Below are 12,998 nucleotides of genomic sequence, written 5' to 3'. Positions count from 1 at the left end.
GCTTCATCCTTCCCTCTCCATTGCTCTCTGTCTCTATGCAAAATTAGTGAATAAAAAATAAAACACAGCTAGAATCATCCACAGCAATGAAACAGATTGCCCCATTATTGGAATGTCAGCAGCTCTGGATACTTGCTTTTGTTGGTGGCGTGTGCATGGCGTGTACAGACTGGGTTTGGTAATGAGACAAACATTTGGTTTACACTCCGCAGGGTCTCAAAAGTACCAGGTCAGTGCTACACTGGGCTGCATCCAAAGTACCCATGAGTTCAAAGGGCGTCCTTTTCCTTTCTTTTAGAAGCCCCAGTTGAGACTCCTGGCTAAGACGTGAATAATCAATACGTATTTCAAAAGACTATTTACATGGTTGAGATAGTGTATGTGGTAAGTCAAGTTTGGAAATTTATTTTACTGCTGTGGTCAACTAAAGTAATAGCATTCTAAATTCTATTAGTCCTTAACTAGTCTTGTTTCGACTTCAATCTGACCTCATGGATTCTATAAATTCACTCTTAATCTGATCTAAATTTTTATTTGCATGGAACATTCCCCACACAGACCACTTCTTTTGTATGATATGGAAAAACACAATTTAAAGTTTGTGAGATGCAGTTAAGACAATTAATTAGAGAAAAAGTTATAGTGCTGGATGCATATATTAGAGAAAGAAGAAAGATATAAAATCAATAAACTAACCTTCCATCTTAGAAAACTAGCTAAAGAAGAACCATTTAAGCTTAACAAAAGCAGAAGTAAAAGAATTAAAACAGGAATTCATAAAATAAAATCAGGACATCAATAGAGAAATTTTTTTTTTTAAAAAACCAGGTAATTTGAAAAGATCAACAAAACTGATTAACTTCTAGAGAGGTTAACCATGAAGAAAAAATATATATGGCTTAATAATGAAATTGGTGGTGCACTTGGTTGAGCACACGTTACAGTGTTCAAGGACCCAGGTCTGAGCCCCTGGCCCTCACCTGCAGAGGGAAAGCTTTGCAAGTGGTGAAGCTATCTCTGGTTCTGGCTGTCTCTATTCAGTAAATAAAGATAATAAAAAATTTTAAAATAATAAAGATAATAAAAAAATTTTTAAATAATAATGCAATTTTAAAAGGAGTATCACATGACACTAGCATCCCATTGACATTAAAATGATAATTGATGAGTATTATGAATGAATTTCTATACCCACAAATTTGATCACTTAGATGAAATATACTAATTCTTTCAAAGATACCAGTTGCCAAAATCAACCCAATAGATAGATAGCTAGATAAAAAGATAGACAGACAGACAGACAGACAAGGCATTGGTTCACTTTAATGTAGAGACTGGATGGCCCAGCACCGCAAGGTAGGTCAGCAGGCTGCAGACTCAGGAGAGTTTGTGTTAGTTCTAGTCCCAAGTCTTTCTGCTGCAGCACAAGAAAGTGTATCCATATTATACACAGGCTGAAAGGCAATTGGCTAGAGAGATTCCTCTTGCTTTGGGGAAAATGATCAGCCCTTCAACTAACTAGACAATAAAGGGCAAGCTATCTTATCCAGAGTTCATACATTTAGGCGTTAATCTCATCCAAAAGCACCCAGAGTAATGTTTGGCCAAATATAAACATCCCACAACCCGGTCAAGTCAACAGTAAGGCTAGCCATCATAGTCTACAATTGCTGAGTAAATTAAATCAATACTGAAAGACAAAGAGAGAAAGCACAAAGCCCTGAATACTACCAAGTGAATTGCACCAAGCATTTTAAGAGAGAAATAATATCAGTTATCTATAATCACTTCTTAATTTATTCTACAAATTTATTCTTTAAAAAATTTTTTTAAATATTTATTTATTTATTTTCCCTTTTGTTGCCTGTGTTGTTTTATTGTTGTAGTTATTAATGTTGTCATTGTTGGATAGGACAGCGAGAAATGGAGAGAGGAGGGGAAGACAGAGAGGGGGAGAGAAAGACAGACACCTGCAGACCTGCTTCACCGCTTGTAAGGTGACCCCCCTGTAGGTGGGAAGCCAGGGGCTCAAACCAGGATCCTTACGCCGGTCCTTGTAATTGTGCTACGTGTGCTTAACTTGCTGCACTACCACCTTGCTCCCAATAAATTTATTCTTAATTTATTCTACAAAGACAATACTATCCTAAATCAGGTGCTCCACCACTCAGTCTCTGACAATAGTATCCTAATAGAAAAACCCATCCCATAAAGCTTTGTCTTGTGCTAACATTAGGCACAAGCCTTAAAAATTTTATGTTTAAGTATCACTGAGATGTTGGTGAATTCCAGAAAAGAATGTAGACTGAGACTTGAAGCACCTTACATAAAGAGGATGGAGGAAAATGTGCCAACTGAGGTAAGTCTGGAAATGAATTGAGTATCTAGTCTAACAGAAGCTGCAGACGAACACATAAACAATGCACTTTCACTGATAAAGTTGCTTCCTACTGGAGTGTAGGTAAACGATTTTGTTCTCTGACTGGGCAAAGTGTTGTGAGCTGTGGAGAGGTGCTGTAGGTCTCTCTTCCCCTCTCTATATCACCTTTCCCTCTCAATTTCTCTTTGTCTCTATCTAAAATAAATAAATAAATATTTTCAAAAAAAATTTTAAAGGATTTAAAATGTCCAAGTTTATGAAGGATTCTATAGTTGAATAAGCTTCATTCAACCCACTCAATATTGCCTTATCTACGAAGTATCTACCTTTCAGGGTTTTTTTAAAAAAATATTTTATGTTAATGAGAGACTAGAGCAATACTTAGCTTTGGCTTATGGTTGTGTGTCGTATGCTTTACATTGGCTTGTTCTAGCCCTCCCCCCGCCAAGAGAATTGGATCAGGCCTGCTAATTTCGCGGGCCCACTTGGCCCCGCCCAAAAGGAACCCCGGGAGAGGGTTCCTGAGTTGGAGAGTGCCGGAGTTCCTGAGTTCGAGAGTTTCAGGGTTACAGAGTAAGAGAGAGTTCCAGTGTGTCAGAGTTTCAGAGGGTTCCCCAGTAAGAGAGGGTTCCAGAGTTCCTGAGTTCGAGAGTAAGGGAGAGGGTTCCTGAGTTCGAGAGCTGGAGAGTTCCTGAGTTCCAGAGTAAGAGGGAGTGCTTGCGCCGCTGCAAAGAGACAGCAGAGTTCTGTTTGGTGATTAGTTTGTCTTACTTTATGAATCGTTGTTCCTGAATAAAGAAATACAGCTTCCCTGCCCAGCCGTTGTCTCCGCGTCTCTGTTCACCACCGTGAAGCCAGCCTGGCCGGCAAGAGCCTCCGAAATTTTAACAACAGTTGTGCTGGGGATTGAACCTGGGACTTCACAGCCTCAGGCATGAAAGTCTTTTGTATAACTATTATGCTGTCTCCCCAGCCCTATTTCCCAGGCTCTTTAGTTTGATGTGATTTTGTCTAAATTGGAGATCTGTGGGGCTCTTAGGAAACTCACTATTTTTGTGGGAAAAGGTGGAGACTAAGGCTAGTGGATCTGTAAGTCTGTTTCGGGCAGTTATCCCTGGGCTATTTGTAGGAGGTTAGATTCCAAAGAGAAGAAATGAAATAGCCAGAAAAATCATCCTCTCCTTTGCAGAACTTCAGCATTTTGCTGGTGAAGGGACTCTAGCTACCAGTTTAAAACCTGCATCTTGCAGGTGCACAGACTAAGGCTCAGAAGACATGTAAGAGGAGTCCCTCTTGCTAGAGCCACTGTGGGGTCCTCCTCAGGATACGATGCAAAGTCCCAGATTCTGACAACCAGCCCAGCGGTCTCTTTTCCACTGTCATGCATTCAGGTTCGGTGTTTAAGTGACTGATGCTGCCCTCCCTGTGCTGACACAAATACACAGAAAGAATCCACCTCAGACCGCTCATAACCGGAAAGCATCCTTAGGGTCAGTGAAGTAGCTCACTTGGATAGTGTGCTGCTGTGCATGTATGAGACAGGCTTGAGCTGCGCCCACGGCATGGAAAGAGGTTCTAATGCTGTTCTCTCTCTCTCTCCCTCTTCCCCTCCTTCCACCCCCCCCCCATCTCTATCTAAAAAAATCCATCATAGTTCTAACTCCTGCAGGCCAAGCTGTCTTTGAGACAATCCCATTTCCTGAAGGGAATGATAAATGGTGGCCATTATCAGCAACGATTCTATTCTTCTAGGAGAACAGTGATCATTAAACAGAAGACGGAAATTCATCTGTGACTCGGTTCCCCAATATGTTCACCCATGTTGGCAGGTGGCCACTGAAGTGTGGCAGCGGCTGGGGAGATATCTTGATGGGCAAAGCATGGTACTTCCATGTCTGAGGCCCATTTTGTCCCTATCACTACATGTGCCATAGCAATGCCCTGATATCTCTCCTCTCTCTCCTGTCTCTCTCTCTCTCTCCTCCTCTCGAGCAAGTTTAAAATGAGAGCAAGAAGTAGACTGCTGTAAAATCTGTGGAAGGATGTTTTTCCAGAAAGTGTCAGATTCTTCACTCAAGAATAAGTGTGGCCAACCTGGCGGGTTAAGGATCTCACTGGCCTCTCAGATCTACTGTGCATCCTCCTCCACCCTGTGTGGGTCCCCGCCGAATTGAGCTTCCTTTTTCTTCAACTTCCTGTTGAGACTGACCATTGGGAGGTGAAATAAGAGATGGGAGAGTGAGAAGAGACTTAGAAGAGAATGCTTCTGCATTCTTCTGTTTAAACAGTTTCTTTGTCAGTACTCCCTCTCCATGCCAGATTCCCAGAAATCAGTGGTTCTCAATGGAGTCTGTGTGTGTAGGGAGGAGGTTTATACCCTCCCTACCACACTTAATAATGTCTGGAAATACACTTATGGTTATTATTACTGGTATCTAGTGGGAGTGGTCCAGGATACTGTTAAGCATCCCATAATGCTCACCATGGCCTCCTATATCAAAGAAGTATCCAGGCTAGAAGGTCAACAGAGTAGTGGGGGAGATAGCTCAGCTGGCTGGCATGGGACTTGCATGCCTGAGACTTCTGGCTTGATCCCAGCATCACATATGCAGGAGTGGTGCTCTGGATGTGCCCTCCCTTACCTTTGCCTTCCCTTTCTTCTCTCTCTTCCTACTATTTCATATGAAACAAATAAAAATAAATCTTAAAAAATTAAAAATAAAGCGTTATTAGAGTTGCTGCTGAGAACTTCTGCAATACTTGGTCCTTCCCCCGTCCTTCCAGTCCGTGACACGGTATGACAGCCACTAAAGCTAGTTGACATGCTCACTTCTTTGTAAGTACACCTTTGTTAAGCTCTTCAGTTCCCCCTTGGAGGTTCATTCTCCTTGTCCAATTATCCAGAGCAAAGACCAGCGTTAGAGCTCTTTCTGTTCATCTTTCCTGAAGCCCAACATCTTACACTTCCATCATGCCAAACCATTTATAATTGGCCGAATATGCCGCCATCTTTGACGCTTTCATGTATAATTCACATTACCATCTAGACCCTGGGTTGCCTTTTTGCTGCCTTCCCTGCACCACCACTTGATCAACTCAGCTCAGGCTGTCTACCAGGCATTTTCAGGCAATTCCCCAGCCTGGGCTGCTCTCTTCCTGGACTCTCATCATAGAACGAAGAGCTCTCTACTCAAGTGCCTTACTGTATGTGCTCTCTACTGCATCCCTGGCTCCAAACGCTGTTCCTGGCACACAACGGACACAAAATGTTGTCAGCATAAAGCCATCTAACCTCCTGCCTCAACAAATACTACTTTCAGAACTGGGAAGGCAGCAGCAGACTACAAGGACAGAAATCCCTGCCATTGGGAGCTGTCAGTCTAACAGGAGAGATACAGTGATACTGAGGACATGTGGAATGCACTAGAGCAGGGTAAGGGCTCTGGGGAGCTTGGCTGGGGTGTGGTGAAACTCTAACGAGAGAAGACTAAGACATTCTGCTGAAGTTCATGGACGAACGCCAAGTGAGTCAAGATCAGAAGAGAGGGAGCAACACCGCTGGGAGTGGTTCCATTTTCCAAAGATGGTGGCTGAGGCATGGTGGCTCTCCATCACAGAACCGGCATGAGGTGCAGGTGCGTCGTGTGGTCCGAGCCTGCCCCAGTGCAACTACTGCACAACTGCTTCCCGTGTGCCCCAGTGAAGCCACACACTCTCATGTTACCAACTGCTCAAACAGGCCTTTTAATCCACCCTTTTTAAAATACATTTTTTATATTTATTTATTTTCCCTTTTGTTGCCCTTTTTTTTATTGTTGTTGTAGTTATTATTGTTGTTGTTGTTGATGTCGTTGTTGGATAGGACAGAGAGAAATGGAGAGAGGAGGGGAAGACAGAGAGAGGAGGAAATAAAGACAGACACCTTCAGACCTGCTTCACCGCCTGTGAAGCGACTCCCCTGCAGGTGGAGAGCCGGGAGCTTGAACCAGGATCCTTATGCCAGTCCTTGTGCTTGCGCCACCTGCGCTTAAACCGCTCTGGTACCGCCCAACTCCCCCTTAATCCACCTTTTTAACGAAGCTCTTAAAAGACCAACCATGAGCCCAAAGGAAGGCAGAGACAGTGTATCCTCTCCTAATGGAAGACAGGCAGATATGCCAGCTTGAAGGGGAAGAGACTGACCAAAGCATCTTCATACACCACTGCACACACTCTGCATGTGTTGGAGGAGAGTTCAGTCTTTCCTCTGTCATCTAAAGGAACGAATCCCAGGCTTACTCACCTATTGGATCTTCAGAAAGCAAACCGCAGGTCAGAGGCACAGGCACACGAAGTGTTCTGATTTCATGAGAGAACAGCAATAGATCATCCCTCTGGAGGACTAACAGTTCGGTTTCTCTCTCCAAGAACCTAGTGCGATCTTGTTCAGTCTCCAAGTTTCAGATCCATTAGCCCTGACCACAGGATGGGCACCCTGGACCACATTTATTTGTTTCTTCTTCCATAAAAGTAGCCCCAACAACTAAAGACAGATCAGAGCCTCTGGTGCCTTTTCAGTTTGCTTGCTTGTAGGTGAGTTGGAACTGTAGCCTTTGGTTCTAAGATCTGAAAAAAATTAGGCCAAACCAAAAAGAATTGAGACAGCAGTAGAGAAATGGGTACAAACAAAACTCAGCCTTTTTGTTTCCAGAGGGTATATTTTAATGCTTTTTTTTTTGCTATAATGTGGGTCAAACTATGCCATCATAAATGCTGTGTACCCTGTAACCTGTGGGGTAGGTGCCTGGGGACTTTTAGAGGCCAGTGAATTCTTCATAGGAGACTATTTTTTTCATATAGCGTTCATAAACACCATTCGCAACACCGAAAGACTGTGTCGCATCCCATCCCCCCAGAGAAGCTGAGCATCCGCCTAGACTAACATTTAAATAAAAAATAGTAATTAATACTCCTGCTTCTATTAGCTATTTTGTCAAAGGCATTTTCATCATATAAAAATAAGTTTTCTGACTTTAATATTCATATATGTATATACAGAGAGAGAGAGAGAGAGAGAGAGGGAGAGAGAGAGAGAAAGGCAGAAAGATTGGCCAGGGTCAAGAGGAGAATGTGTGTGTGGGCACTGAAATCAAGTCCTAGATCCACATCCGGCTTCATGTTACCAAGTGGGAGGAGATAAAGCTGGATACTCTATCCAGGCTGAATTAGAAGGTGCCAATCCAATGGTTTGGGGGAGAAATTGAGTTTGCAAAAATGCAAGTAATTTAAGAGGCAAGAAATAAGATAGAGGACACTCAATCTTCATCCTACGGAGAGGACACTCAGAGGGCATCTGAATGTGTTCTTCCTCTCCCTGGGGAAGCACTGGTCTCAATAAATTAGCTCAAATGAGTACAAGGCAGATCTCTTTTTGAGGAAGTCAGGACGGTAAAGAAAAATCATAGCTCTTAAGAAACTGAAGAATGATCTTTCTTTGTGAGACAGACAGGACTTGGGTGCACAGATTTCTTCATCTGAGGTGCCAAGAGGACCAAAGGAGATAATAATGCAAAATCATGGATTATTCTTTCTTTTCAACTTCAGTTTCAGTCTATTGAGGGAACGCTGGTTTATAGGAACGCTGTTGTCACAGGGGGTACATTTCGGCATCTCACCAAGACAAGTGTCAATGCATCTCACCCTCCACCAAACCACCCTCCTCCCCCACCACAGGAGGTAAAGCATGTGCCTACCAGATGCTGAAGAGAGAAACTCTTTATTCCCAGGTAAACTGGTTTTCAAATTTTAAGAGAACAGAAGAAACTTAAAAAAAATATATGTACTTCATGAAAGAAAGGCTAAGAGAGAGGCCAGAATACTATTTCTATACATGAAAGAAGAGCCAGAAACAGAACCCGGAGTTTCATGCATGCAAGTCTTGCACTCTCCCTACTGAGATATCTTCCTAGTAACACTTGTAGTTATTTTTTATTTTAATTTTTTTATTTATAAAAGGAAACATTGACAAAACCACAGGATAAGAGGGGTACAACTCCATACAATTCCCTCCACCAGAACTCCATATCCCTTCCCCTCCCTTGATAACTTTCCTATTCTTTAACCCTCTGGAAGTATGGGCCCAAGGTCATTGTGGGATGCAGAAGGTGGAAGAAACAGAACTCCAGGAACAAAGATCCCATGGCTCCTCCTTTGAAGAGGTTACATTTTCCATCACCCAGAAAACAAATGAAAACACTACATCCAAAAGCTTAACACAAAATGTTCACTTAGTGGGTGAAATCAAATCATGAAGGATTGGGGAGATAGCCCAATGATTATGCAAAAAAATCTTTCCTGCATCAAAGGGCCCAGGTTCAGTCACCAGCATCACCATAAGCCAGAGCTGAAGAGAGTTCTGGTAAAAACTAATTAGTTAACTGATTAATAGAATTAAACTAAATCAAATCATGAAGGCAGTGGTCTAGAACAGACTAGAAAGGTTATAGATCATGAGAAAATATAAATAAATAACTGAAAAAAGTCAGAAGAAGGGGAGTCGTAGCGCAGCAGGTTAAGCACACGTGGCGCAAAGCACAAGGACCGGCATAAGGATCCTGGTTCAAGCCCCCGGCTCCCCACCTGCAGGGGAGTCACTTCCCAAGTGGTGAAGCAGGTCTGCAGGTGTCTATCTTTCTCTCCCCCTCTCTGTCTTCCCCTCCTCTCTCCATTCCTCTCTGTCCTATCCAACTACAACAACATCAATAACAACAATAATAACTACAACAATAAAACAACAAGGGCTACAAAAGGGAAAATAAATAAATACTTAAAAAAAATTTTGTTAAAAGTCAGAAGAAGAAAAGGGAAGGTAAGATGAGAGGCAAATATGGAGCAGAGAGAGACGAGATAAATCAAGTGAAGCGGCTATAATTTTACTTCAAGGCAGAAAAATAAACCCTAAGTAAAATAGCAATGTCAACTAGATGGTGACTAACTTGGTCAAAGATTTCCTTAGATCAAACTTGCATCAGGATCTTCTGAGATCTGTTTCTGAGTAGGCCTTGACCCAAGACTGTCTATTCTTCTTTTAGCAAAAATCTTGACAGACTAAAAAAAAAAAAAATTCTTACCCAAGATCAAATTTCTCATATCCCCACACTTGGCATCATACCACTTTGGCCTGCCTTCAGCAAGAATCCTATTAAGTCGTTCTATCAAGAATCCCTCAGTCCAGATGTTTCCTCTTGGTCATTTTCCATCCACGCACCCCCTCTACCACCACCCACTTACTTCCCTTGGTTGTAAGTTCCCACTTCTTGTATTCAGAAATGAGTCAGATCTCTCCTCTATACTACAAAGTCAGAATAAAGTGTGCCTACATATCTTCAATAAATAAACTTTATTTATCTATTTATTTTTGATAACAGGAAGTATGGAAGAAGACAGGAAATCTGCTTATTTTACCATTACTCAGAGGGGTTTCAGGCTAGTTTTCTTAAAGTCATTCAACAAATTGGTCATAGAGTAAAAACATAGTCACATTTGGTGACTATGTTCTGTGAATAACTTTTTTTTATCTTCTGGATTAAAATTTACTTCTAGTGAACTTGTCTCCTTCTACTTGAATAGGATCCTAGCAAATAAATAATTCCAAGAGAAATAGAGGACTTAGTACTTTATATGATACTCCATATAAAGCCCACCAAACACTGTACATTTTATGTAAAATTATAACACTCAAAGATAAATGCAAAATTAAAAACATATTCATATGTCTTTATATAAATACTATGTACTCTTTTCTTTTTTTACTATGTACTCTTGACTACGTTTCAAGTAGTCAGAAGTATTATACATACACGCAAACATGGAAAGGAGGGAAAAAAAGCAATACAGACAGACAACAAAGCAAAAGTTATCAAAATATATGTTATAGCAGTAAACACAAATAGGTTAAAAATTACCCATTACAATGAGATTAAATTTAAAAGAAACTCAAATGGACCCTGAATACAAGGCACAATAAAGGGATATGTATTCACTGCTATGGGGTCAAATCACTTAGAATAAGATCTATGTGATTCTGGGGAAACTTGCTTAATTTTTCAGTGCCTCAGTTTTTTCTTGTAAATACACACACACACACACACACACACACACACACACACACATTTAACAGCTCACAAAGTCATTAGGAAGATTTAGCATGTTATCACTATGTAAAGTGCCTGCCACATAGTATAGGCTCAGGTAGTACCGGCTCACTATTAGGGCATGAAACACTAAACATCTAAAACCAAATGATCAATAGTGATCAAAGAAATAAGTGATTTGGATCTTTGAGCCGGAAAAGATTGGACTAAAATGAGTAGCATGAAGTAAGCCAAGTGAGGGTATATTATAATGCTAACAAAGAAAAGATCCATATTCATAAAGCAAAATGACTGGAAATACATGCAGGAAGTGGGAAGAACTAACAGAGAGTGGAATGCCAGGTCAAAATGATTTCCTTAGGGAATCCTTCCAAACTTTTAAAAACAGGTCATTTCAATGCCACTTAAATGGTCTTAGAATAAGAAAACAAAGAAATCCAACCCCAAACAGGTTCCAGATGAATCAACAACAATGTTCTAGAAAAGACACATGGGGTAATTAAAAAATATTGATTGATTTTAGCCTAAGGAGAACTCCCAGACTTCTAGCCCCTACTTTAACTCACTTGTGTTGTCTTGCGTCACCAAATTTGGGGCAACTTATTACAAGAGCAATAGATAACTAACTGTCTAGAGTTAACTAAATAAATTATGATACTCCAGACAATGGAATACTCTTTAACCTTCACAGAAAATTGCAGGAGTTTGCTCATCTGGAACTAGTATGGAATAACCTCCAGAATATATAATTTAGTGAACAGAGAAAAGAAAGAAAGAAATAGTACAAAATTCCTTGCCACTTGTGAGGATATCATGGAATAAAGATATACAAGGAACTAGGAAGAAGAGAGAAACAAGGAGGCAGAGGCAGAAATGGAAATAGAAAAACATTGCAGAACATATTAATTTGTAACCAAGAAAATTTTTTTACATTATATATAAAAAAGTGATTTACCAAGGAGACTCTCCATGACTCCCAAAAGGGGCAGGTTCTCAACTTGCTATATTTCTCTTTAGTAACTAGATACAGTAGGACACCAAAGTAAAAACTGTGTGGTGAGGGGGAGGGTGGACATTCGGCTTCCCGGGGCAGCGGGGGTGGGGGGGTGGAGGTGGGGGTAGGGGTGGGGGTGGGTGGGTGGTGGGATGGGACACAGTCTTTTGGTGGTGGGAATGGTGTCTGTGTACACTCCTATTAAATTGTTGTCATATAAATCATTATTTAATTAATATGAGAGGGGAAAACTTGATTGTATATCTCAAACTTTTTAAAGCACAAACTGAGTCTTTTTAATACATAGGCTGAATTGTTGATATGTTGACTCTCTCCAAAGCCTAGACCAGGGAGAACAGAAGCAACCAGTGACACAGGCATATACAAGATGTTGGGTATTATACAGCAAATCCTAACAAAGGGACTTTTTAAAGTTAACCCAATTATCAAATAATGTGATGATAACAATAACTATCCATTGTCTTCTTGAACCCTAAGACAGCAGGCACCTCAAATTTCCACTATAGAGCCTATATTTTCCCCAGTCCTGGAACCTTAGGGTGGGGTGCACTTTCCTGCATGCTTCTCTCAATTCATATCAAATAATATTGCATCCACCAAGCACAACCTAATCAATGCAATGAGTGCCACCTCAGCATGCTTCACTTCAGACTGTGCCCAGAGACTTCAGGTGTGGAATGACAACCCTTCAGCTTCATTACTCGGGTGAGACCTTTCCTTTCATAGTATTCTCTAATTCCATTTCAGGTGGTTCACTTCCTAACAAAGTCCCAAAATCTAGATATAGACCAGGTCCCCTGAGATAGAGCATATGTTCACACGTATCCATAAACTAGGGCAAATATATACCTGAAAGCAAAAGTACACAATATTCTGCAGTGAGTACCCCCCAACACTTCATCTGCACTATTGCAGCCTCTAGGTCCATAATTGTTCAACAATTTGTTTGGCTTTGTATGTTAACTCTCTTTTCAGCTACCAGGTTCCAAATGCCAGCATGATATCAACCAGACTTCCTTGGACAGATGACCCCACCAATGTGTCCTGGAGCTCGGCTTCCCCAGAGACCCACCCTACTAGGGAAAGAGAGAGGCAGGCTGGGAGTATGGACCGACCAGTCAACACCCATGTTCAGTGGGGGAAGCAATTACAGAAGCCAGACCTTCCACCTTCTGCAACCCACAATGACCTTGGGTCCAAACTCCCAGAGGGCTAAAGTTGGGTGGTGGGAATTGTGTGGAGTTGTACCCCTCCTACCCTACGGTTTTGTTAATGTCTCCTTATTTTAAATAAATAAATAAATAAAAATAAAAAAATAACTAGATACTACTATAATCTTTTTTTAAAGATTTTATTTATTTATTTATTTATTTATTTATTTATTTATTTATGAGAAACATAGGAGGAGAGAGAAAGAGCCAGACATCACTCTGGTACATGTGCTGCCAGGGATTGAACTCAGGACCTCATG

Source organism: Erinaceus europaeus, chromosome 19 (genome assembly GCF_950295315.1).
Source record: "Erinaceus europaeus chromosome 19, mEriEur2.1, whole genome shotgun sequence".
Taxonomy (NCBI): domain Eukaryota; kingdom Metazoa; phylum Chordata; class Mammalia; order Eulipotyphla; family Erinaceidae; genus Erinaceus; species Erinaceus europaeus.
The sequence above is the reverse complement of the archived record's forward strand: the minus strand, read 5'-3'. Positions refer to the sequence as shown.